Genomic DNA, 26,535 nt, shown 5'->3' on the forward strand with positions numbered 1-26,535 from the left:
CTCCTGGGCATATATCCAGAGGAAACTCTAATTCAAAAAGACACCTGCACCCCAATGTTCATAGCAGCACTGTATACAATAGCCAAGACATGGAAACAACCTAAATGTCCATCGACAGATGACTGGAGAAAGAAGTTGTATATTTATATAATGGAATACTACTCAGCCATAAAAAAGAACAAAACAATGCCATTTGCAGCAACATGGATGGACCTAGGGATCATCAGTCTAAGTGAAGTAAGTCAGAAAGAGAAAGAAAAATACCATATGATATCACTTATATGTGGAACCTAAAAAAAAAAAAACTTATTTACAAAACAGAAACAGACTCACAGGCATAGAAAACAAACTTATGGTTACCAGGGGGGAAAGTAGGTGGGAAGGCATAAACTGGGAGTTCAAGATTTGCAGATACTAAGTACTGTATATAAAATAGATAAACAACAAATTTATACTGTATAGCAGAGGGAACTATGTTCAATACCTCATAGTAATCTATAATGAAAGAGAATATGAAAAGGAACATATGTATGTACATGTATGACTGAAACATTATGCTGTACACCAGAAATTGACACAACACTGTAAACTGACTATACTTTAATTTAAAAAAAAAAAAAGCTCAAAAAATTACCATTTCTTGGCAGGACTTCTAGAGCCTCTAATGTGTTAGTGTGTATTGTGACTTCCCAAATGGGGGTTAGTGTATCATGTGTCTCACACATATTTTATCATGGAAAAGTGTTTGAAATGAATGTTCCTCAGGATGTAGCTTGGGAAGTCCGGACTAAAGAGGTGGGTCCCTTGGTCCAGGGAGAGACAAGGATCACCACAAAATGGAACCAAAGAGCTCTGCAGAGAGGTAAAGGCAGCTAAAGATCTAAGCAAGATGGTCTGAAGCCCCGAGGAGAGCAGCTGGCAAGGGCTTCCTCAGGAAGAGCCCACATCCCCTCAGGTTCACAGAGAGTCCCTCAAACTGGCCAAACCCTCTCATGCAGGAATGCAAGGACACCTCAAATCATCTCGTCCGATGGAGATCGCCCCTAAAAGGAGCCCTCAACACAGGCTGGGAAGCCCCTCAAGCATGCTTTTTGGACGACATACTCATTTGAATGGGGTTTAACTTTCAGCGTGGATAAGCATAAAAGTTGTTGGAATTTGCTTTCCCAGCCTCTTAAATCAGCATCATAGTTACTATTGCTGCCATTCTGGAGGGCTTTCAGGATGCCGAGTGCTGTCCTGAGCATTCTCCATCAGCGTTTTCACCTGACTCTCACAGCAACCCTTTGGGAGAGATCTTATTACCATCATCATTTTATAGATGAGGAAACCGTGTCTTAGGAGTGTCAGGTGTCTTGTTGTTGATCACAGCTAGTAGGTGATAGAGCCTGATGTTAAGCCAAGTGACCTTGGAGGCTCTGTGCTTAATGAACCATGAGGATTTACTGCCTCGTCGCCTACAGACAAGATGGCTAGTTGCCCCACCTGCCTAATCATGCTCCCTATCTTCCTTTATTTCATATTTCCCAGCTTCCCTTCCAGCCTGTTCCATGACATGTAAGCAGAAGTTGTTGGGTGTTACTTCTGGGAAGGCTGTTTAAAAGGCTACCATGCTGAAACGCACCCTGTGGACCTCTTCCTGATTCCTCCTGCCTAAAACTTGGAGGTGATGGCTAGAGTTTCAGCAGCCATCTTGGGCCATGAGGTGTCCTTGAGGATGGACCTCCCCTTGCTAAGGATGACAAAGCAGGAAGGTAGAAGTCCCTGCCGATCCTGGAACCAACACATCCATTGTCGACTCCACACCACCAGAGATAAATTAGCCTTCGTTGTATTTAAACCATTGTTATTTGGGCTTTCGGTTCTGTGACTTGAAATCCTAACAGACACACCAAGTCATATTTCAAACTGTGCTTCCTGGTCTGAATTTTTAACTGCCTGCCCATCAATGAATAATTTCCTCCCTGAAGCCCTGTTTCCCTCCACACCCTATGCCCCAGGGAAGCATGTTCCCTCCCTGTCTGAGTCAAGTCCTAAGTCCCAGTGACCTTTTCCACACCCGCACAGCCTCTCCCTTTCTAAATCTAGCAGTTAATACCGTACCCACATCTGGCCCTGCATTCTTTTCAGCATCATTCAAAATAGTATTAGGAATGTTTTCTACTAATGACCGTTTGGGGAGAAGCATGGTTTAGTGTAAAAAGCATTGACCTGGTAGAAAAATAAGGGGGTGGCTCTGCCCTTTACAAGAAGCAAGGTTGTAAGGGGAGAACTGGGGGGCTATCGCTTCCTCGACATGAGCCCAAGACCCCCTGACTCGGCCAGTAATGACTTTTCCATTTTATGGGAAGCAGATGGGATTTTAATGGACTGTGACTATTGTCTATTTCCTTTAAGCAACTTACACTGAGATCTCCATGCCCCTTCTAGGCAATAGGATGCGTAGTCACAAAAAAGAAGGTAATCTTTGCAAATTCCTATTTAAACCCTTTAGAAATCACACTGCTTTATCTCCCCCCCCCACCCCATAAAAAGAAGAGACCCTGGCCCTTCTGAATTCTAAATGAAACAAGGGAGTTGTGATTGGATAGTGCCACAGTGCCACTTTTTTTGCCCTGAAGAAAATAAACAAACCCCAAAATGGGTTGTTTCGTGATACAATAAACATTAGGACACTCTCGGCAGGGGAAGGCGGGGTAGGGTGGGACAGAGCAATGGAGCGGACGCCTGGGACGGCTGGCACAGTGCTCCTCCTTCTTAGCAGAGTTTTCACTGTGTACTCATTTATGAAGCTGTACACTTGTTTTATGCTACTTTCTGTACTGATATTATATTTAATATAAAAGGTTAAAAAAGTGGGAGGAGGGTGGTAATCGTTGTCCAGTTAGCTACAGGTGGAAGAGTGTTGCATAGGTTTTCTCTTCTAATCCTGAGCATGACTGCGTAAGACATCCTTTTTTATCGTCATCTTAAGAGAGGTGGAGTCGGAGGCACCGAGTGGTTGAGTGGCTGAGTAACTTGTAGTTGGGAAGTGCCCAGGTCGGGCTCCAGTGCAGGTGGTCTGGGTCCCCCTTTACACCCGCTGGACTAGGGGGTCGGGGTCAAGGGTAAAACCACTGAGGCTATTTCTCTTTAGGTGTCTTGTGTTTCCATTTTGTTGAAATAAGAATAAAATGTGGTCTTGCCGGAGGGGGAAGACCTAATTTTGGCAAGCCCTTAAACTCTTGTGCCAACAAGCGGGCCCAAGCCCCTTGTTCCGTTCTCAGAGTGACATAACTCTGGTAACCACCCATCCTAGTGCACCCAGGTCTGAGAGGTGTCCTCACACACAGGACTTTTGGTGCCTGGGGAAAGTCTCGGGCACGCTGGGAGAATCGGTCGCCATAAATGGTCCCCTGCATCAGAGGGATGCAGGGACAGTCTCCCCAGAACAAAGCTCAGGTGACAACTGGAATGTCATGACACATCATGAGCCACAAACCCCCACCAGAGAGCACACCAAGCAACGAGGACGTCTGGCCACTTGGAACCTGGCTAGGCCGGGGGCTGCCTGCGACTGAGTCTACCTCCTAATGCAGAAAACTAAATTAATCCTAACACCTCGAGAGAAACAAAATCGATGGTAGCATAGGAGGGGTCTGAATAAGAGCAAAATTTACATCTCTTTGTATTGGGCCATAAATCCCCCTTGGACTTCCCATCAGTTGAGACCGTGTTTAATTCTGTCAGTCACTGAGCCAGCACCGCGGTCTTAGCAGACAAGGATTTGCGCGCGCTGCTATAATCCCTTGCTGTGGACCAGGGCTCCGGGCATCCACAAATGTCACAGGTGCCCCTGCAGCTGTTACCGTGTTGGGCTCGTTGTCAGAGGAGACGTGATTCAGCAGAAGCCATTCCACCTGCCACCAGCATCCTTTTCCTCTGGTTGCGTAACGGGAAGGAGGCATAGACGTGGAATTGTAGAGTCGTGGAGGTGGAAGGGACAAGAGAGGAGATGCGTGACCGGGGGGGAGGGGGTGGTGGGGCAGCAAGGACATTACAAATGACCACCCTGTGATTCACTTCTGTGCATATTCCTCACTGTATTGCCTTTAATATTCATTCAGCAGTGTTTGTTAAGCACCTGCTGAGTGTTTATTCTAGGCACTGGGGATCAGCAGTGAGCATCATAGATGAAGTCCTCATCCTTGTAGAGTTACGTTCTGGTGGGGGAGCTAACCACCCGGAGGAGCCTGTATTCTCATGCCTGGGTCCCACAGTCTTGCTGCCTTTGTCTCCTGTTCAGTATGGATTTTATACATAGAATATTATCATGTTAGCTTTAAGGATCTGTTGCAAAGGTACCATTTTTTGAAGAACATGCTTGGGAAGAGTGATTGGTACCGCTGCTCCCCAGTCTACCTGTATTTCTTCCTTAATGAACATCTCTGATCCAGTCCTAGGAACACCAAGGCCGGCCGCACGGGCTGTACACTGCACAATGCCACAGGGCACCATGTACTTAGCTTACAGCAGGCCTTCCTTGACCGGCACAACCTTAGGTGATACCCCTGCCCACCACCATCTGCTCAGTGTAGAAACCTTACCACCCCATCCTGCCAAGGGATGAGACCTTTGAATTCTTCCGTAAAGATGAGTTTATCCTACTTGACTTCTAGTTCTGAAATCTTGACATGTCTTTGTTCTTTCTAAAATGCAAACTAATCTTATCACTCTGTTCAAACCCCTTTAAGTCAGTGGCTTTCAAACTTCAGTGTAAGGCATCTTACGTTATGACCCAGCACGCATATACGTGTGTACACACACACACATACAACGAAAGCCCTCCCCTCTTCTCCTTCCCCTGTGCTCTCCTTCCTGGTGAGGAGGGCACGTCAGTTGACGGTAGGACTGTGGAGCCAGACTCTGGCTTTGGATCTCAGTTCCTCACTTACTAGCTGTGTTAACAAAGCACCACAAATGGGCGGCTTGGAACAACAGAAATATATTCCATTATAGCTCTGGACGCTAGAAGTCCAAAGTCTGGGTGTTGGCAGGTTAGGCTGCTTCTGAGAGCTGTGAGGGAGAGTATGTTCATGCCCCCTCCCCTCGCTTTGGGGACAGGCAGAACCCTTGGTGTCCTTGGCTTGGAGGTGCATTGTTCTTGCCCCGCTCCACCTTCACACGGTGATCTCCCCACGTCTCTGTCTTCACGTGGCTGCCTTCTTACAAGGACCCCGGTCATGCTGGATTAGCGGCCTGTCCTGCTCCAGTGTGACCTCATCTTACCTAAGGACATCTGCAACTACCCTGTCACCAAATAAGGACACAGTCTGAGGTAGTGAGGGTTAGCACGCCAGCGTATCTGTTTTGAGGGGGTCGCAGATCATCCCGTAACAGACCTGAGGCAAGTACTTCAGTTTCCTCACCTGCAGAATGGAGATAACAGTGGTACCAAGATCTGAGGATCAGTGGGTTCACAGTGAATGCATAATACTCTCAGAACAGTGCTGTGACTGACTGTATTAATTGCTGCTTAAGAATTCACCATTATTATTTTATTTTTATGTGCTGGTTATGAACCACTGTATTGATTTCACACCTACATTTTAAAGCTCATTGCTGTAAATGTACCTGATCCATTGCTGTTGGAATAGAATTTCAACTTCCCCACATGGTTCCCGTGGTCTACCTGATGGAGCCCCGTGCTAACCACCCCGCCTCCTCTATGCCAGTCTTCCTTCCCATGGTGAACTTCTTTCAGTTATCTGAATATGTCATGATCACTCTGGCTCCCAGGGCTTTCATGTAAGCTCTCATTCTACTCCTAACCCTAATTATCTGGAAAAATCCTACTTTAACTCTCCAAGAATAACTCCTCCAGGAAGTCTTCCCTGACCACCAATTATGGATTCTCATAAAGTTCTTCCTGCATAGCACCTACACACTATATTATTAATGTCAGTTTACTTGTCTGTAGCCTCCCCTACCAGCTCCACAGGAATATGGCATCTGTCTTAAAAACTACTGTGTGCACACCACCAGCGACAGTGCCCAGAAAATACTCCTGGTTGCCTAACATTTGTCTTTACTAATTGATCTTGTTCTGGTATCAATGACTCGGGAAGACTAAGGGACCTCTTAGGGTGAGTGATGACTGGTCTGTTCCAATCACAGAAACCCATTCGTCTCACCAGGAACTGATTTAGGGATGGGCCGAGCGACCCACTTCTGGTCCCTGAGCCCTGAGGGGTGGTCTGCTGGGGCAATTTCTGGGAAATAGTTCCAGGAGAATCCTAAAAGTGTCGTGTGAGAGGAAAGAGCCCATGCCTGCCCCCAGGTGAGCAGACGGGCAGCCGTCCTGCAGCCACGGTAAGAGGCCCCAGGACAGATGCTCGCATGCTGAGGACGGCAGTGCCAAAATGTGGAAGGAATCAAGTCCCTGATAATTTTGCTGACTCTGCAGTAACCCTGCCTAGAACTGCCCTGTCTCTGGACTTCTTGTAATGAGGTAATACCTTTTCCTTACTCTTTACCACCATTTAGGTGAGGTTTTCCATCACTTACAGCTGAAAGCAACCTGATACAGGTACTCAGTAAATATTCTTGAATGAGTAAGTGTTTATACACTAAACACATTAAAGGGGGAGAAGAGAGGAGAGAACTAGAAAGTTCCCCAGCTACCAAGAGCCGCGTAGGAGAGGACTCTTATGCAAACTATGTTATTTAATCTTTGCGGTAAACTTGTAACTATGGTAGTTTTATGCATATTAGAGATGAGGAAACTAAAGCTCAGAGAAATTGTAACTCCTGTCCAAGGTCACAGAGTTGGTAAGAGCTGGAGCTGGGAAACATTTAATTACTGTTTTATGAGGACTCAGTTCAGCATGTGAGCTGAGAGTTCTCATTGATAGCACAGGGTGTTTTGTTTTTTTGTTTTTTTTAATTTCCTCTTTTCCCCTTCTTCTTTCATTTCCATTTACATCTGAATTTTTGCCTGCTAGTTTAGAGATTAAGCAATCCAATTTTGATCTCATCTGGGTCACTTCTGACTTTTGACCCATACTCAGGTTTATTTACCCCAATTAACTTCTCCATCCCATTACTACCTCTGTGTTCCCCTCCAGAGTAGTGTGTATCACCCCTCCTCGGAAAGGGAGTGCCCAAGGGACCCTACCCAAGGGCAAATCCACGTCACTTGGTCTCCCCAACTCCTCTCCTACCTCCCATCAAGTTGATACTGGACTTTCTCCAGGGTTGCCAGCAGCCCACGCTAGTCTGCCAGCTTGGCAGGAAGCCTGGCTATGGGAAATGAACCCCATATATATCTAATTCCAAAACACACTGTTTTCACTATTCCACAAGGCCTGCATAGACACAGATAGCCTACAAGTATATTCTACTAGTAATCTTAGAAAAAACAACACTCATTTGTTCAGCTTTCTGCAGCCCTTTTGTCCCGAGGTGGGAAGAAGTGAAGGAACAGAGAATGCAGTCTTTCCCTCCACCCACCAGAATGTCTGCCTCTCGCAGCCAACATTTCACAGATGAATGTCATAGAAAATGCCTTAGCTGCATCCGGGGAATGTCAAGTGCTTTCCTCAAGTTTCTGAGGGAAAAGCAAACAAACAAACAAAAACTGTCCTTTCTGCAGCAAAGCCCCAGGAATTGGCTGTCAGGAGGGCCTTGTGAACCGACAGTCATGTGCCCTCTAGTGGTCATCTGGAGGAAGTCCCAGCCAGATGGTCTTTTCTGCAGGAAATCAGCAGGGAGTGGCGGGAGAGAAAAAGACAGAATGCATCAGAACACTTTAATGATCAACTTTAATGGTGGAAAGCCGCTTGCCTTGGAGTTTTATTTAAAATGCAGAGTACGGGTTATGGGCGTTAAAACAGACGTCTAAGCCGTCCACAAATCTGGCAGGTTTCACTGACGTTGCCCTGGCATTGGCCTCCCAGCACTGAGCCCCTAAGGCTTGGATGTGTTCCTGAAACAAGGGTGCAGAGCTGGAGGAAATCTACTTGCCAGAATTCCTCCTGGGAAGGGAAGGCTGTTTTGGGTGGGAAAACATTTGATAAGCTGACTCTTGCGCGGAGAGAATCATTCTGGCTAGACTCGGGTGGTGGTGGTGGGATCTGTTCGGTTCTGTTTATTGCAGATGAAGAAGCGAAAGATGGAAAGGATGAATGAAAAAGTGGAAGAGCCCGGTGAGGGAAGGGTGCCTGCTCCTCCATGTGTGAGCTGTCCCAGTGCCAGCCCCACCACGACCCCACCCAGCCTTCAAATTAGTCTCTACGGCCCACTAATGAGTCAGGGGGTCCTTTGGGGCATCTCAGAAGGGGAGCTGAGCGCTGCAGTGGAGTCAGCGCACAAGTGAAAATAGCACATGGGCACAGGAGGGGTGTGGCCTTGAGAAGCAGGGGAGTGAGCCCCATGAGCTCACAGTACGGTGGGAAGGAACTGGACTGTAATTATCTGAGTTTAAGCAGCTTTCTGTGGGGGAGAAAAACCTTAGCTGGTAAAGTTGTGCAGTAGCCTAAACTTGGTTAAAGTAGATGTTCAGGCTTGGGTTTTCAGAGACAGCTACCCAACTTAACAACAACTCCGTCCTGAATGCCAAAATTTGCATTATATTAACAACAAGATACCTTGATGGTTGTCCATTCCAACTCAGAAAGGAAGCATGTGAATTAGGGTTCAGAAACAGGGCCTGTGATCATAGAACAATGTAATAAGCTGCTGGAATGCCTTCAGATTTAGTTATTTAAATTTCCCCAAACTGGGGGGAGAGATGTCAGGGAAGATAGACCTGGGTGAGCACCCCAGGTCCAGAGACTTGTCTGTTAGAATATGACAAATGAGCAGCAGATCTAGGACTCAAATCCAAGTCTTTCACTGCAAACCCCGCATTCCTTTCCTATCCTACATTGCTCGTCCCGTACAGAAAGCCCATTTTTATTGTTGTGTTGATGTTTTATGGTGAAGTAGCTTCAACTGAGAAAAGCTCAGTAGTCAAATCCTTCTCTCTGACCTAATCTACTGCCTTTCTGTTGGTACTAGAAAAATCAGAGTTATAACAGCCCTAAAACTGCCAACACACCTGAAAAATACTTATCTCTTCGTCTAAGGATGGGACCCAACTGACCAAATAAAACCAAAATATAGCAACTATAACTGCCTTTGCCCATATCGTTCATGTGTGCCTGGAAACAAAGTTTATTCCTTTCCATCAAGAATTCTTTCCTCCCAAATAATCCAGGTATGTGGCTTCTTAACATGCATCGTCTTACACACAGACACGTTGAGAACAGAATGAGATCGTACTTCTCTTTGCCTTCCGAGGGCCTAGCCCCTTTTGACACCTTTTGATAAATGGAAAGTGGGCAAGTGCTCCGACGTGGGCAGGCGGAGGAATTCTAAAGCTCTTCCAATTTTACAGCAAGAGAGGACAAGAAAAAAGTGCTAGTCGTGCAGGGGCACACACTCACCTCATCACTAGCCAAGTCACAGTTTCCCCGGAAGCCTCACATTCATTGCTGATGATTCATTCAGCTGCCTCCAAGCGCTATTTCCGTCCTCCGGACTGACTTGGACAGGCACGATACAGTGAAGACAATTTGGAGTCATTTACTTTGTTTCTCCAATAAAAGAAAGACGTGGATTTACACAGCCTCTCTTCTCCAAAGAGCTCAGCATGCTTGCCCATCTGGTGTCTCATTTGTTTTGTTTGAAGACTTTCCTTTGAAGTCAATAAAGTCAGTCAAGTGTTCAGACCAGGGCAGGTGAGAAAATATGTAGTCTTATGTCCTTATTCACCACAGGGAGGAGCCCTTGAGCCCTCCAGTCACACATTCAGGCAATGGACACCTACTGCTCACCTGATGGGCCAGCACTTCTCTGCAGGCACAAGGGCATTTCTGTCCACAAGCAACCCCAGCCTGCCAAGTCTAACAATGGAGTGAGACACATGAACACAGAATTACAGTGTAGAATTGCCAGATAGTGTGATAAGGGCAGTGCTGCGGGCCTGGGTCAGGTATGACTATGGAGAGTCTTGGGTGGGCATAAGAGGGAAGGAGTTACTGAAGGGTTTAGAAAGTAAAGCTTCAACATAAGTTGTAGTAAGTGAAATAACTGGAAAGATGGTATTAAATTCTTTCTAATTAGTTGAGTTAATTAAATCAGACACTTCACTCACCAGAATGACTGCCTTACCCATTTTCTCTGCTTGACTGGCAAATTTGTCTAAAAGGACTAAGCTGTGCTGTGCTTAATAATCACAGAGTAAATAGAAAAAATATTCCCTCTGCAAAAAACGTAAAGCTTCAAATAGCAAGTGTTAATGAGGATGTGGAGAAGTTGGAACGCTTGTGCATTGCTGGTTCGAATATAAAATGGTTCAGCTGTCGGGGAACACAGTTTGGCGGTTCCTCGAGAAGTTAGACATAGAATTACCATATGACCCAGTAAATCCACTCTGAGATCTATAACCAAAAGAACTGGAAATCACTACTCAAACAGATCCTTGTGTGTGCACGTTCGTAGCAGTGGTATCCACATAGCGGCAGTATCCACAATCGTGCAAACAGCCCAGGTGTCCCTCGACAGATGAAAAGATGAACAAATTCCAGTACATCCATATGGTGAAATATTATTTAGCCACAAAAAGGACTGAAGTGCTGATACACACAACAACCTAGGTGGGCCTGGAAAACATTATGCTAAGTGAAGGAAGCCAGACACAAAAGGTCACATACTGTGTGATTCCATTCACAGGAAATATCCAGGATGTGCAAATCCATAGAGACTGAATGCAGACTGGAGGTTGCCAGGGGCTGGAAGAGTGCTGAATGAGAGTGTTAATGAGTAGAAGTTTTATTTTGGAATGCCGGCAATGTTTTGGAACTAGATAGGGATGGTGGTTGCATGACATTGTAAATGTACTCGATGCCGTGAAATTGTTCACTCTGTAATGATTTGTTTTGTGTGATATGAACTTCACCTTAATCATTTGTTTTTAAAGTAAATCTTGAGCCAAGAAGTGACTGGGCACAGGAGGACAGCCGGATCTTGACAGATGGCTGGGAGGAGGGCATCTGAGTCAGAGCCTCATGTGTAAGAGATAAGCAGGACAGAACAGAGGACACACACAGTGTGTCTGGGCAGCTGACACGGTCCCCTGTGCTGGGTGGGGGCCCACGGGGGAGGTAGGCTTGGAGAGGGATCTACCCAGGAGTAGAGAATTAGACGGCAGATAGTTCACAGACGTATTTTCATTCAGTTTCTGTCCTGTCACAGGCCTTTCCCAATGCTTAGACAAAAGACTGAGGGAGGGTTGGAGATGGCCCAACTCGGGGAGAGGGGAAGGGGGCACCCCAGCACTACGCAGAGCAGACCAGGCCTCACCTGAGGCCCAGACAAGATTCTTCTCAGAAACTACCCACTCTAGGTCTGTCTCAAGCCACCGCTGGAACACGTGAGTGATTGACGCCCCAGACTCGGAACCCACAGGGCAGGGCTGCAGCCATCTTTGCTGGGGAACCTTCTCGGACCTTTAAGTCACAGTCCAAAGCAGAGGTCCTTAACCTTTACTGTGCCTCTTCATTAACAGAAATTGTGCAATAACCTAATCCAGTGACGGTCCTAATACTTATGCTGTAGCGATAAGGATAAATGACATTCTGAGCTATCCACAATGTCTATAACGTGATACAAAAAAGTCCATGATTTCTCCTGCTGCAAAGTCACAGGAGTTGCAAACATTGTGGTGGTTTTTGCCTCTATTCATGGCTAGAGGAAAGGCTGAATTTCATTAGAGGCTAACAAAAATGAAGATGCATTTCTCAGACCCCAGCTTAAAAACACCTGTGTTACAACCTGGAAGGGAGGTTATGGGGCAGCAGCTCCTCCCTCACACTATCACTGGTGTGTAAGAAAAAGAACTGAAGTATTGTGCATGGCTGGCTTGGCCTGGGCCTGTTCCCGTCCAGGCTGGACGGCAGGCAAGGGAGAGGTGATGAGTTGAAGGAGGGAGGGCACTGGAGAGGGGGAGATTTCAAAGGGCATGGTCAGCGGGAGGGACACATCTAGGTACTTGGGCTTCCTGCCTGCTTGGGTGGCTGGGAGTGTAGTGGTGTCTGCATTTTTCTCTCTGTAGAACTGGTCAAGCAAGTTCTGCTCAGGGAGGTTTGTGTACCACCAACTGAGCAGGGTTTAGTAATGACATCTCTGCTCAAGCAACTTGTGTGTGTGTGTGTGTGTGTGTGTGTGTGTGTGGTTAGGGGTAGAACATGTATAGAAAAAACTCCCCAGAAATTGCTCTTATCAGACAAAGGATGGAAGAGGGAGAAACCCAGCTCAGTGCAGCGTGCCTCTCATTCTATCACAACAACCAAAATGCAAGCCTGCCCCCTGTTTTAAAGACCCTCCTTCCCTTGTAGGGACCTCATGGGCACTTGGAAGGAATGGCTATTAAATGCATGACTTACTCTCTGTCCTGGTTCCTGTCCCCCCATCCCTGCAGCTGCATCCTCAGTGCAGCCCCAGGCTACCTCCACCCTCTTCTCCCCTCCCATCCGTCTGTACTCTCTGCCTAAATGTCATCACTCTTCAATTTGGCCTCCAAGTAGAGGAGGGGTCTTTGGATCCAGAGGATCTTGAGAGAACCAACCACAGCGTCTGGTCCTTCCAGATGCTCGGAGTGCAGCTTCTCCAACCCGTGGGTTCTTGCTGCCGTGCAGTTCTAGGCCCTTCTCTGACCAACTGTAGCACTGCTGGCCAGGCAGGTGGTGCTGATGCTGCAGGACCCAGACTCAGCTCTAAGTTTTGTTATGGACTGAGTCATACCCCCCACACACATCAAATTCATATATTAAAGCCCTAATCCCCAATGTAACTATATTTGGAGATAGAGCCTTTAAGGAGGTAATTAAGGTTAAATAAGGTCATGAGGGCGGGCCTCTAATCCAACAGCACTGGTGTCCTTATAAAAAGAGGAAGAGACAGGAGAGGTCTCACTCTGTCCGCTCATGCACAGAGGAAAGGCCATGTGAGGACACAGCAAGAAGGAGCCATCTGCAAGCCGGGAAGAGAGTCTTCTCCAGAAGCCAGACTTGATCTTGGACTTCCAGTCTCCAGAACTGTGAGAAAACTAATTTCTGTAGTTTAAGTCACCCAATCTGCGGTTTTTATGGCAGCCCGAGGAGACTAGTATAATCTTGTAAGACATGAAGAATCCCACATCCCACCCCAGACTGGCTGAATGAGAACCTGCATTTAACAGGTTCATTCATGAGCAAATTGCAGTTTGAGAAGCATTGGCTTAAAACTGTATGCTGCTTTTGATACAAAAAAATTGTAGCACTCATGAACCTCAGCTATACTGAGAGCTAACAAACAAATTAGTTGAAATGGCTTTTTATGCCAAAAACATGCAACTGGAGTGGACATCTGATGATTTTATCTGCCCAGCGCTCCTTTTCCTGCTCGAGAACTAGCACCTCCCCTGTGGTTCCCACAGTGCTGGTCATTCATGGAGCTCCATCAGCTGCCTGTCCACAGGGGTGGACACAGGGCCCAGGGCTGGCCAGTCCTGGTACCTCGTCTGTCTGTCCACTATGACTGGTCGACTCATATGCATATGACCAAACAGGTCCAAGCAGCCTCCCTTGAGATCTGATATGTGGATGCCAAGATAGAGAAGGTCTCTTTCCTTTGGATCATAAGCTGTAAGGAAATAGGCTTAGAGCCTCCTTGCATCAGCAGGGAAAAAATGAGGCCAACCTGCAAAGAAAATGGGAGATGAGATGGTGAGAGACCCCTGACAGCATTGTTTGGGCACCCCACCCCACCCCAACCAGCTGTACCATTGGAGTTACCAATTCTATAAGCCAACTTGTGCTTGAACTTGGTAGAGATGGGTTTCTGCACCCAATACATTTAGGTATATTAGCATAGTTCCCCTCACAAACCCTGTTTGCCATAAGGCAATATTGAGTCCAGAGTCCAATCTAGTGTCTACATATTTCATGTGCACCAGGCATCAAGTGGAGAGCCAGGGATACCAAGGTGAAGAAGGCATAGCCTCTGCCTTCAAGTTGCTGACAGTCTGGAATCCAGACTGATAGAGATTCAAAGATGGGAGGAAATCATGCACTAAAAGTGCTAGGTTCTGTCATGGAGCTCTGAGAAAAACTGCAGGTGAATGCAGAAGACAGAGGGAGAAACTGTGCAAGAGACCCAAGAACAGAGGAAGGCTTGACAAAGGAGTTAACATTTGAGCAGAACCTCAAAAAGTGAGGATGTCCCAAGCGTTTGAAATGGAGAATGAGAAATGAGCATGTGTAAAAACAAGGATCTGTGAAACACCTGTGGGTCCCCTGGTTGAGGGGATGGTGAGAGGTGAGACCGTAGAGATGGGTTCAAGGACGTTGTGAAAAGACCTTGTGCAGCCATAGAATCGGATCTCATCTCGAGGCAACACAGAGCCAGTGTGGATCGTTGAGCAGAGAAGAGCTATGAGCAGATTTGTAATTTAGAAACATCCCTCTGTAGGTTAAATAGGATCATTAAACCATGAACCCCTGGATGGCAGAAACGGTTCTGGTACATGGTAGCAGTTAATATTTATTGAAACAGAGACAATGACAGACTCAGTGGAGGCAGAAGCAGTGGGACTAGGGAAAAAGGGAGCAATTTTGAAAGACATTTTTGAGTTAGAATCAATAGGACTTATCAAACAATTAGGAAAAAAGGAAGGAATTAAGAATGATTAAAGTGGTTTCTCCCTTGGGTGACCAGACCAGTGGGAATTAAGAACTAGACAGAGGTTTTCAGGTAAAAATATTGGCCTTGCTTTGAACATATTAGATGGGGGCCTGGGAATGCAGAGTGAATTTTCTGGAAGGAAGTTGGCTTAACAGACCAGGAGCTCAAGAAAGAGGACAGGGCAAAAGATGAGAGGGCCTGGAAGTTATCATCACGAGAGTGCATCAAGAGAGGTGCTAGTCGAGGGAATTAGCCTCTGGAATGCCAGAAGTTGTTCAAATTGTGATTCTCCAAAGGAATGTGTCATACTCATGAACAACAAAGCTCCCCTAGGCCCCACACCCCCATAAAACTGAAGACTCCAGAAATCTGACTCCCTCAGCATGTCTGGGCCACAAACCAACCAACCGTAAGCTTCTGGAGATTCTGGCAGCAGCCGATGTTGGACCACGCATGAGAAACAGCACCAGAATCCGCGGAACCAGACAATGTTTGAAGTCCTCATGCCAATCCTTGGATGACCACGGAGCCCAGACGCCTTTGCATCTTCCCATTTTCCTGCCAAACTGGCCACACACTCACTCTCCCTCTCCCGGAGCCCCTCCCTGCACCTCCATGGGTGCTTGACCGGATGCCCGGTCCTTGTGGTGGACACACACCTGAGCGCAGGGGGCAGGCACGGTGAGAGCCAACAGCCCAGGGCTGGTTGTACCAGGGATTCTCAGCCAAGCCCTCTGGTTCAGCTGAGCTTCAGAACCAGGTTGGAATATGAACCTATCTGAAAGATTACTTTTCTTATTGTTGTATCTTTTCCTTTAAAAAAAAATGAATTGACATGGAAAGATATCTCTGCTATAAAGTAGGTTGTATCACTGTACTATAGTATGACCGAAGTTTGTGTGTGTGTGTGTGTGTGTGTGTGTGTGTGTCTAGAATACGCCTGAGAGGATGTACAGCCAACCCTGGAAGCTAGGATGAGGAAGGGGGAATTCAGAGCTCTGCCTTTTTAGCCTCCATATAGTTTGCTGTTTTCAAAAAAATTAATTTTCAAGTAAAACTTTTTTCGAGAAGCATTGAACATTTAAATCAATTCTAGAAGAGGGGGAGGGTATAGCTCAGTGGTAGGGTCTGTGCCTAGCATGCAGGAGGTCTTGGGTTCAATCCCCAGTATCTCCATCAAAAATAAATAAATGAATGAACCTAATTACCCCTCCCCACAAAAAAAAAATCAATTCTAGAAGGACAGCCCAATGTTTAATAGATTTCCAAGGCGTGTGTGTGAGCATGCATCACTGAATATCATGGTTTCATGTAGATGGTCTTAACCAAGTCAGGACAGGTTTCTGATGACTGGCTGAACGAGAAGGCAGCTTCCTGTCCCTAAAATCCCTGCCTGCCAGTCTCCCTTCATCTCTCCCAGGTCAGGTAAGAACTTGTCTAGGGAGCATGTGTAGGAGAAGGGAGTTACCACAGTGGTAAACATGGGGGTCACTGGCTGCACGGACACTTGTGAAACAAGACCAGGCACTGGATTACTTACAGCAGGTTCATGGGGAATTTGACACTCTCTGCCCAGACTAACCCAAGTTTATCATCCCCAACCTAAGCTAACATGAAGTTCATAACCAGGTCAGTGATCAAGTCTAAAGCTGGCTTGTCCCTGACTTGAAGGCAGGTGGGTGCATGTTCTGGGCTGACTCCTTTCCCTTGGCAAGAGCTGGATTCCTGACTAGTTGAGGTACCCTTCCTGCCAGCCTGGGGAAAGGCTCCTGGGAGCATAAATCCTGAGAGCCTCCTTAGAAAAGTCAGAAGAAACCAGGAAGAATCAGGAATAACTAGCTCAGGAAATACTTCATAAAGGCAGAGATTTTTTTTTTTTAATTCTCATTTGGGGAATTAAGAAATTAAGAAAAATTAAACATAAAAATCATAAAAACATAAAAATCCATTGTTTTAATGGAAAACAATGAACAGGCATTCTTTGGAGATACTGCGGGTTTGGTTCCAGACCACAGCAATAAAGCGAGTCACATGAGTTTTTTGGTTTCTCAGTACATGTAAAAGTTAACTTCTGCTACTCTGTAGTCTATTAAGTGTGCAATAAGGTTATGTCAAAAAACAATGTACATACCTTAATTTAAATGTACAGAACAAAAAACAGTTACAATAGTAATATCAAAGATCACAGATCATAGATCACCATGACAAATATAATAATATTGAAAAGTTTGAAATATTGCAAGAATTACCAAAATGTGACACAGAGACAGGAAGTGAGCAATTGTTGGGAAAATGGCGCCTATAGACTTGCTCAGTGCAGGGTTGCCACAAACCTGCCATTTGTGAAAAAGTGCAGTATCTGTGAAGTACAGTAAACCGAGGTATGCCTGTCCTCTCTATTAATTTTGGATGCTCTTTAAATATTAGGAAATTGAAAATGTCAACATCAGTGATAGGCAGCCCAAACAGGAAAGGTAATTCCTTTACATCCTGCGACAACAGCTCTGCTGCAAGAACCCCACCTGCCCAAGGCGGTGGGGCGGGGGGGACTGTTAGGAAGGGAGCCTGAGAGGCTTCCTCTTTGCCCCCTCGCCTCATCATCACCTCCACCCATCAAAGGGCTGGCCCGACTGCTCCCACCACTGCAACCTACAGTGTCCTCATTCTCCACTCTCTCTCTCTTTTTTAAACTGTTCTATCTTTGTGTACATATTTCCTTAAAACCAGCAAATTCCTATGCCAGGTTCAGGTAACAGAAGGGCTTTATGAGTAGTTTATGTTGCCTGGACCCAAGGTCTGCTGCAAACACAGTCTGGAGTGAAGTGAAAATAACACCCTTCTAAAGAGAGCTTAGAGATTCTCATCCAGTAGGAATTCCACTCCTTTCTCTGGGAACAGGACTGAGTTATATCTGGCCACAAAGCCACCATTCAGAGGTATAACCAAGAAAGGAGAGAGCAGACCACCAAGAAACAAGATCAACTGCTGCAGTGCAGTGACCACAATTCAAATCACCTGCACCCAAAGGTAAAATTACAGAAAATCTTTGTAGGATACATGCACCATCAAAAATGAGATCACTGCCGTGGGTAACCTGGCAGCTGTTCTAACCCATGCCACATTTAAAAGACTGTTATGAGGATGTGGAGATAATGGAAACCATGTGCATTGTTGGAATAGAAAATGGTGCACCCACTGTGAAAAACGGTAGGTGATTCCTCAAAAAATTAAACATACAGTTACCAATTATGGTCCAGTAATTCCACTTCTGAATTTATACCCAGAAGAAGTGAAAGTGGAAATCCAGCAGATATTTGTATACCCATGTTTGTGGCAGCATTAGTCAGAATAACCAAAACGCAGGAACAATCCAAGTTGTTGATTGGATAAACAAAGTGTGTTACGTGCATACGATGGGATGTTAATCAGCTGAAGAAGAAAGGAAATTCTGACACATACTACAACATGAATGAGCCTTGAGGACATTACGCTAAGTGAAACAAACCAGTCACAAAAAGATAAATATTGCATGATTCCATTTATATGAGATAGCTAAAGTAGTCAAGTTCATACTGGCAGAAGTTGAGGGTGTGGTGGCCAGGGCCTGGGGCAAGGAGGGAGTGGGGAGTTTGTGTTTAATGGATATCAGGTTTTAGTCTGAGAAGATGAACAAGTTCTGGAGATGGATGGTGATGACAGTTGCACGACAATACGGGTATACTTAATGCAAATAGACTATATACTTGAAGATGGCTAAAATGATAAATTTTAAATTGTCAATAATTATAATAAAATAATAATAGTTTTTTACAGTAATTTTTAAGACTGTTCTTAGGCCACAAAGAGCAGCAGTAAGTTCAAGGCACACTGATCCATGTTCAAGTACATCTGTTTCTACTTCCAGAACTTGGCTAATTTTTCTGGCTATGACATCAGTTGTTAAGTTTCCCTGATGGTATCACCTGGTTCATGATTTTCCATCTTGAGCCTTACGCTCCTTGTCTCGTGGCAGCTGGCACCTCCCCTGGTCTCCCTGAACCACAGCCAGTACCCACGGCAGCCTCTGCTTGGCTGGCTCCGGCCGGGCCATCTTTGACTGACCTCGTCCCTCCTCATTTTAACCTCACAGGCCCATCCTGACTTCTTGTTTTAACAACACTCACTATTACCGTCATGTAAAACTCCTCAAGCATGCTAACATGCTCTGTACAGAGCAAGTAGAAGGCCTGTTTCCCTGTCCTGGCAGACAGCGTTCCAAGGGTGACGGTGAGCTTCAGAGGGCAGAATTTACTGCTCATGTTTTGTTTTTAAGAGTTCTTAGTGGAAGGAGTCTAGCCCAAATGGACTTAGAAATAGAACCTAGAGATGGTAATTTCTCATCTTTTTGTTTCATCTCTCGCCTCTTCACTCTGTTTTCTCCCTCCCTGTGCAAAACAAGACAAGCAAACAAAACACGACTTACCTTAGGTAGAGTATGTGTTTTCACTCCGTTCTCTAAAATACTGAAGTCTTTGGAATTTCAACTTCTTCCCCAAGCAGACTTATCAGAAAGTTCTTTTCAAATAAGTACTTACTGTAACTATATTTTGGTAAAGAAAAGTTAAAATGAAAAATTTTCATATAGTTACAAATATGCATATATGCACCTCATTTGTATAGTGTTTTGGAGTTGGCCATGTACTTTTATGAGCATAATCTGATTTGATCTTGCCAAGAACCATAGGAGGCAGGCAGGATCATCAAGCCTCCAAGTTATAAATGCAGAAACTGAGGCCCAGAGAGATTGAGTGTGGCCCAGAGTTAGAGGTGACCAATCAAGAAAACCGAGATCCACTCCAAGTCTGCTCCTTGTTCTCCTGCTCTCTGTGGTCCAGGCAATTAGCCGAACACCATCAGTGGCCACCATTTTAGCTTTCAATTGTGTGTGGCATCTGGAGCTGACCCTAGAGTACCAAAACTGCGTCCCGGCCCTCAATAGATAGTTCAGTGAGAAAGGCAGAATTTAGTACGAAGTGGCACGTGCCAGTCACCAGTTATACCCTACAGGCAGCAGATACAGCAGGCAAAGTGTCCTATGCTTTGTACCATGTGAGCAGGCAGGACCTACACAGTATAGGACTGACAACCTGGCAGGACCTGTGAAAGGAGCTGGAGAAATCCAAGACCCTCTAGAAAAGGATTAGCTCCTATGAATGGTCTGAACCATTAGACACTGACTGAGCTGGTCTCAGCCAATTGTTTTGTTTGGCATGACTAGACTTGGGACTTTCCCACCCTTTTCTATGATAGACTCCAACAGTGACTCACCTCCTTTTCCAAATCTTGCCACCATCTCAGGTGTGCTGACAAACCTGGGCTAGAGCCTCAGATGTCCTTGCTCTCAATTCTGCCCTCCATACACCCGTCCATAGTTCCTCCTCTTCCTCTGGAATTACTGCTCAGTCTTTACTGGAATATTGGTGTCCCACCTGTCCATGTAATTTAAGAGAGAGAAAAATCTTTGGACAAATTCTAGCCAAAGACTATTTCAGCCAACAAGCATCTATTTAGCAAGACATTTAGCAAAATAGATGCAAAGCATTTATGACCTTGAGTTTGAGCAATCAGTAACCATTAATCACATTAATAATTAACCAAACAGGCATTTACATCTGTGATTTACCCTCCGTGTGGGTGGAGTAGGTGGCCAGTGGAAATTGCCAAAGGCTTGCCCAAATTATCTTTCTGTCAGATCACCTAACTTGGAACTTGCAGGGAAATCTAGAAGCCTGACACACCTAATTGCTACCATTAAAGAGACTCTTGTTGATTCTTTCTGGACCTATTAGCAGTATTGTGATATTAGCTGAGAGGTCTCAGAGGGACACTGGAGGGTATATTTTTATGGGGGCAGAGAAAATGGAAAGTCTGAAGCATAAAGCATTGACCAATCAAGGCTGGCCTGTGGAGCAAACAACGCTGAGTGGCCTTGGACGACCTAGCATCAGGGGAAGGCAAACAAGTGGAAGGAGAGGCGCCAGAGATGGGGTGGCCTTCTCCACAGTTTGGCCCTGGACAGCCCTGAACAGAGCTAAGGGAAGCCTGTGGAAAAAGGGGTGCTGCCTCTCGATGCCTCCCAAGCTAGCCTCTGCCTGGGAGGGAGCAGAGGGGGAGTGCCAAGGCACAAGCATGGCCTCCTATCCTATGTCAGTTCCAAGACTGGAGAGGCCTCTTCTTTGGAGGCTCTCAGCCTAACACTTCTCTGAGCCATCCATTCTGCAAAGAGGACAAGGCCGTCACACTTTGAGATGCCACAGCCCCTTGGAATCTTCTGAGTAGAATGGGATCCTGCTCCAGTTTTCTAGTCCATCCAATTCATTGGCCAAATTATTTTGTGCATAACATTAAGTCTGTGACCAGCCCGCCTTTGGTGGGCTGCCATATTGTTAATGTGCCAGAAAACAGCTGAGATTAAAGCTTAATGGAGCTAAGGGAAATACTCTGTAATGAGTATTAATAAGCACCAAGTGTGAAACTATTACGTGGGATTGTTGCTGGAATAAATCACCTTTTTAAATGGCCTGGGATACTTTGTGGTCCACAGACTACAGCCCTCTGTTCTTGATACTCCATCAAATCCAGGAAAGCATTCAGTATTTCTCCTAGACATTCTTCCTCTGTAGCTACTGGAAACCAAAACTGTCTCTATGGTGGGAATTTTAAGGACAAAATTTAGAGCTGTTGCAACCATAAATGTGATGTTTTATAACTGGTTAATTTTCCATAACTTTGTGGGTTTTTTTTTTTTTTGTACTTGTAAATATATGAATGAGTGGACTGGGAACTCGTTATAATTTAATATTAGAATTTCAAGAACTTTTCTTGAGACGTACAAACTGTAATTTCCACTTTTTTACTGCGGGGATGTGTACTGTGTGAAGTTGGTTTAGCTAGAACTGCTTTTTCCAGCATCCCCTTGTGGTTCAGAGATAGAATTGGCCAAAAGAGGAATCTGTGTAAGGTTTGGAAGGCGGGAGGAGAGCAGTAGCTGTTGTTCTCCGCTGGTGACGGACACAGAGGTGCAGGCAAGTTTTCCTCACTCTCTCCTGCTCTGGGTCCAGCTCTTCCCAACTGTAGGCACTACTGACCAACAGCCCCCATGCCCCTCAACAGAAGCTTGGCTGCAGACTTTCAGAAGCAAGTCATGTAGAAATCACACTTTTCACTGGGTCCCCTTCGTGGTCCTACTCTGGCAACTGGAGTATCTGGTTTCCCAGAGAGATTCCCCTGCAAGTTCCTCATGGCTCACCATACCCATCCTTGAGGGGCAGATTCATGACTTTCTCTGATCCCCCAGCTCCTCCTACCATGCCCGCCCTTCTCCAGCATCTCCCACGCTTGTGTGATGAATCCCTTCCTCCCTAATACACCTAGTTCTGCTTCCCTGATGAAACCCTGACTGAGTCCCTCACTTCACCATGTTAGAAGCAATCAATCAGCCAAAGAGATTTCACAGAGTTGAGTTGCCTCCACACTCATTTCTGTAGAAAGGTGAATGAGGCTAAACTCAGTATCTATTACTAATTCTCAGCAGAAATTAACACGGATCATCTAAGGTGGTAGTCTATGTGCATCCTCTTTCTTGTGATCTAAAACAAAGACCTGGCCTTCTTAAAGGCACTAAGAAGGTTCAAGTTTTAAATTGTCCTTTGTGGATTTCAAAGATAGTGTTAAGTAGGGTGAGCATCAGCTTTCTGCAAATCTTTAGGCCCCAGTTTTACCTGCGAGTTCACACTAGTGCACAGAGGAAAAGGGAATTGGAAGCTGTGGTTTTTATGTTGTTTAGAAAAACGTTAAAAAAAATCTTTATTCTCAAAAATGTTAGGATACTTTGCTCTTGAAGTTGAGAAGTTGGGGGAAAAAATCCTCTTTAATCTAGAGGAAGAAGCAGGAGTAGAAGACAAGTCACAAGCTGCCTTTTTCCACTTTGTAAGTCCACCCAGTTAATCTGCTTGACATAACTGGAGAAAGAAAAATAAAAACACATGGAGGGAAGTGGCTTCACCAAAGCTCAGCAGGGCAGTCGAGAATATCCAGCATCGCTGGGATGTCCCCCCGGGCATCCCGGGTTGTTTGCTCAGCTGGGCCCCTTGACCATGTTTCTCTGGGCGTCGTGGTGTGAGCTCCACCAGTCTTCAGTGATGCAGGGTATCTGCTTTACCTGTCCCCTTCCTTGCCATCCTCTGTCACTCGGTGTCTGCACTTGAGCTAGACTCTCGACAGAGCTCCCTCCTGAAAGCCTCTCTAGAATTCTCACCCTTGTAACCTTCCCTTCTGTTGTTCCTCGTGTCATCAACTTCATTCTCTCAGCGTCACGGTCGTCCTCACTCCTCATATCTCCTGCCTCTCAGCTAAGATGTGAAATAAACACATTTTTATCAGAAAAGAACACCCACTGGTCAGCCCTCCCTTCATCCAAGGGTACTAACTACATCTTGATCCCATGTCAATGTGGCGGCAGAAGGCAGACTCTTCACTGAGTATCCCGGGAACCCCACGACTCCGAGCACGCTGACTTGGTGTTCCTGGCCTGTACTGAAGCTTTGTGGGTCACAGAGAGCGGTCAAGCCAAGCAGCACGTGAGGTACTTCTCGTCTCCAGGAGCACTGGAGCGGTTTTCTCTCCAGGGTTTCCCCGTACGTACGGCTGCCACCCCTCTGGCTTCTCCCTCCTTGATTCTCCTTCCCTGCTCCCTACTCCTTTTTCTCTCTAGAGCATTTGAGCTCTGCTCCAGCTTTGAGCTCATTTTTGCAGAGCCTGTCTCTGCAGACTCACACTCTCCAAGGTGCTTAACCAAACAAAGACCTGTCAGTTGACAGAAACCCTCTTTGGAAGGCAGTTTATCCACTCCCTCTTGTCACCTGACTTTGCCCCTTGGGGCCTCACCTTTTCTCTCAAGCTTATCATGCGTATTTCTAACGAACAAATATAATGCCCTTCTCAAGGGGAAATCTAACAGCAGCTAAGAGAATAAAACGCCTCTTATGTGCTTCTGCCCTATGGATTTCCATGGAACCACTAATCTTATCTGGGTATATCCTCAATTACCAATTTATTTTATGGTTTGTCAATTGCATAGTCTCATTGAAAAGAATGCAGTCCTTTCCCTTTTGCTTTGTTTTTTCTTAAAGTTGCTGTTCATGGTGAGCCGTTTCGCACAGGCACTGGAAGCCAGGTAGGCATCGTCCTTCTAGAAGTGTACTTCCTCTTAGGTTTCAGTATTTGCTTGAAAGGAAACTAAATGGACATCTAGCAGAATGGGAATTACTGACTTTATCTTGAGAAATGCAAAATAGGACCAAGGTTTTTCTGAGTCTGACCCTTAGCTCTGGGCCTTAAACTAGACGTACTTCCCAGCAGATTGATTTACCTCTGTAGCATAAGCAAAAGGCATAATCCCTCAGCAGGGCACATGGGTAGGAAGACCATTTCATTTGCCGAGGACAGTCCTGGCATAATTATAAATAGAAGCCCTTTTCATTTTCAAAAATGTCCTGTTTGGGACAATACTCCATATGGTCACCCTGGGGGAGGCACCTACAGCCTGGAGCCTAGTGCAGTGACTGCCTGCAGCGGAGGGGGTGCCTGGAGGGCTTACGAATGTGGGCTCTGTGGTCCAACCATCATGTTCTGGCTTCCTTACCAGAGTGCCCAAATCAGTTAGGGTTGTTAGCTATGGGGTGGCTCATCCAACATTGCCAGAAAAGCTGGAGAGCCATGCTTAGAGGCCCGGCATTTGGAGCAAGATCCAAAATCCCAGAGCATAAGTGGTCTGGCAGGGGAAGCTGCTGCTCTGCCCTTGAGCACCATGATGCATCCTCTCGCCGCCAGCTAGCCTCACTGCAAGCCCTAGGACGTGACCTTGCTGCAGACGGCACTGCCCTGAGAGGGCTCTCCACGCCCTGTGTCTTCAGATGGCAGGATGGTCACCCAGTGGAGCTCCAGGTGACCCCTCCTTTAGGTCATGTGCACATACCTCTTGAATATTCACTTTGGCTTTGCTCCTGTGGAGTCTCATCTACGTTGGAGCCCCTGGGTCTCTGATTTTACTATCTGGGAATATTCTATTCCGATGTTTGTATGAACATATAAGTGAGTGAGCACGAAACAGGCTGTTCTGTAAAGCTATAGACCATCACTATAGATAGAGAAGAAAAGGGTCATGTAAAAATCCTCTGTTTAATCTAGAATTATTAGAGGGACATGCTCAGACTTTATGGAGAAAGGCAGTACATACTGACAAAAAAAAAAATCATTCATCTACCCCTAAACCTATCCCCACAGTAGGCTCTGCAATACCTTGGCTTTTTTATGGCTCATAATGAGCAATTTTTTACAGATACTGTCCAGCTCCTCAGGACAATGCCCAACCTGGGATTTACACGAGAGCCACTGACCTTGCTACATCAGCAGGTCGTTGTCTCAGAGTCCTGTGCCTTTGAGCTCTTTGGAGAGGTCACGGGCAGGGAAACGCTCTCTAGGCCCAGTCACATTAACCCTCCCGGTCTGGCAAAGACACCCAGGCAGACGAATCTATGGGAAGACAGAGCACAGAGTCGGCACTAAACGGAGAGGCAGATGCTGTGCAGGCTGGTGTCTCCGAAGCTGGCATTCCCATCCCCAGCCAGCAACCGAAATACTGTCCGTGCTTGCCAACCTCCACATTAGAGAGCTCAGCCTGGCTGCTGTCGTCCAACGAGACTAATGGACAGTGACGAGATCTGAAGGTGATTCAGATGTGTTCAGCACTCAGTCATGCTCTTGGGAGAGGACGTTCTCACTGTGGTAGACAGAATTTTCTGTTTTAATTACAAATCACTAGTGAACTCTATTTGAAATTTTGCAAATAATAAGCGAGTCCAGGTCTCAACTTGGATTTTACAACTGGATGCTGTGAGAAAATAGGGTAATCACTGTTGCTTCCAGATTTTCATATGCTGAGCCTCTGAGGTGCTCGTGAAACCAGAAAGGACAGGAAGGCAGGAAGCCCAGCTCAGTCACCTATCTGGATCCTAATTCATCTGAGACGTGGTGTAGGTTTGTTATGTTTCCTTCCTCTGAACCTTGAAATTTTACAGAAAATCGATTTGGGGCTGATCATAAAAATGATGACAGTGAGGCTATTTCTGCTAAAAGAAAGGCTAAGCCTATTTTTAAGATCAAAACAGACAACATAGTTTATTTGTGAATGAGTACAGAATGAATTGGAAAAAAATAAAATCTATGTTCAGAATAGATAATGTCCATGAATAAGTCAGAAGCTGACCTCATGGGACTTCGGCTAGCTTGTAGAGCAACTTGTGCAAGTTAGAAAAAGGCAGCTCCTTTTGGGGGGTTGAAACCTTGGGGAACATGGCTGTGCAATGAGGCAAAAGAAGGCACACCAGGGTGCCTGGTGCAGGGGAGGTCCTGGTGGGACTCGGTGAGGGTCATCCCAGAGCCTCAGGTTCGGGTCAGTTTCTTGATGGGTCCTTCTGATCTTGCACTAAAAGCAGAGTGTGGAGGTATAAAGGCAATAGAACTATAATGGGTTGAGTTATGTCTCATCCTGCAAAAGATGTAGACATTCTAACCCCCAGTACCTGTGAATGTGACCTTATTTGAAAATAGAGTCTTTACCAAAAATCAAGTAAACATAAAGTCATTGGGGTGGGCCTCTGTCCAATGTGACTGTATCCTTATTAAACGGGGGAAATTTGGACACAGAGACAGACACCTAGAGGGAAACCAACGTGAAGACACTGGAAGAGA

At 45.9% G+C, this 26,535-nt stretch overlaps 1 long non-coding RNA gene across 1 annotated transcript; it reads right to left on the reverse strand.

Moving 5' to 3' along the window:
- Positions 1–13,286: 13,286 nt before the first annotated feature.
- On the reverse strand, positions 13,287–20,280 carry LOC116153022 (uncharacterized). Its single transcript, XR_004136684.2, has 3 exons — positions 20,053–20,280; positions 19,208–19,324; positions 13,287–13,761 (listed from the first exon to the last, which is right to left on the reverse strand). It is a non-coding gene; the product is annotated as an uncharacterized LOC116153022 (long non-coding RNA).
- Positions 20,281–26,535: the final 6,255 nt, after the last annotated feature.

This window comes from Camelus dromedarius, chromosome 4, assembly GCF_036321535.1.
Source record: "Camelus dromedarius isolate mCamDro1 chromosome 4, mCamDro1.pat, whole genome shotgun sequence".
Classification (NCBI taxonomy): Eukaryota; Metazoa; Chordata; class Mammalia; order Artiodactyla; family Camelidae; genus Camelus; species Camelus dromedarius.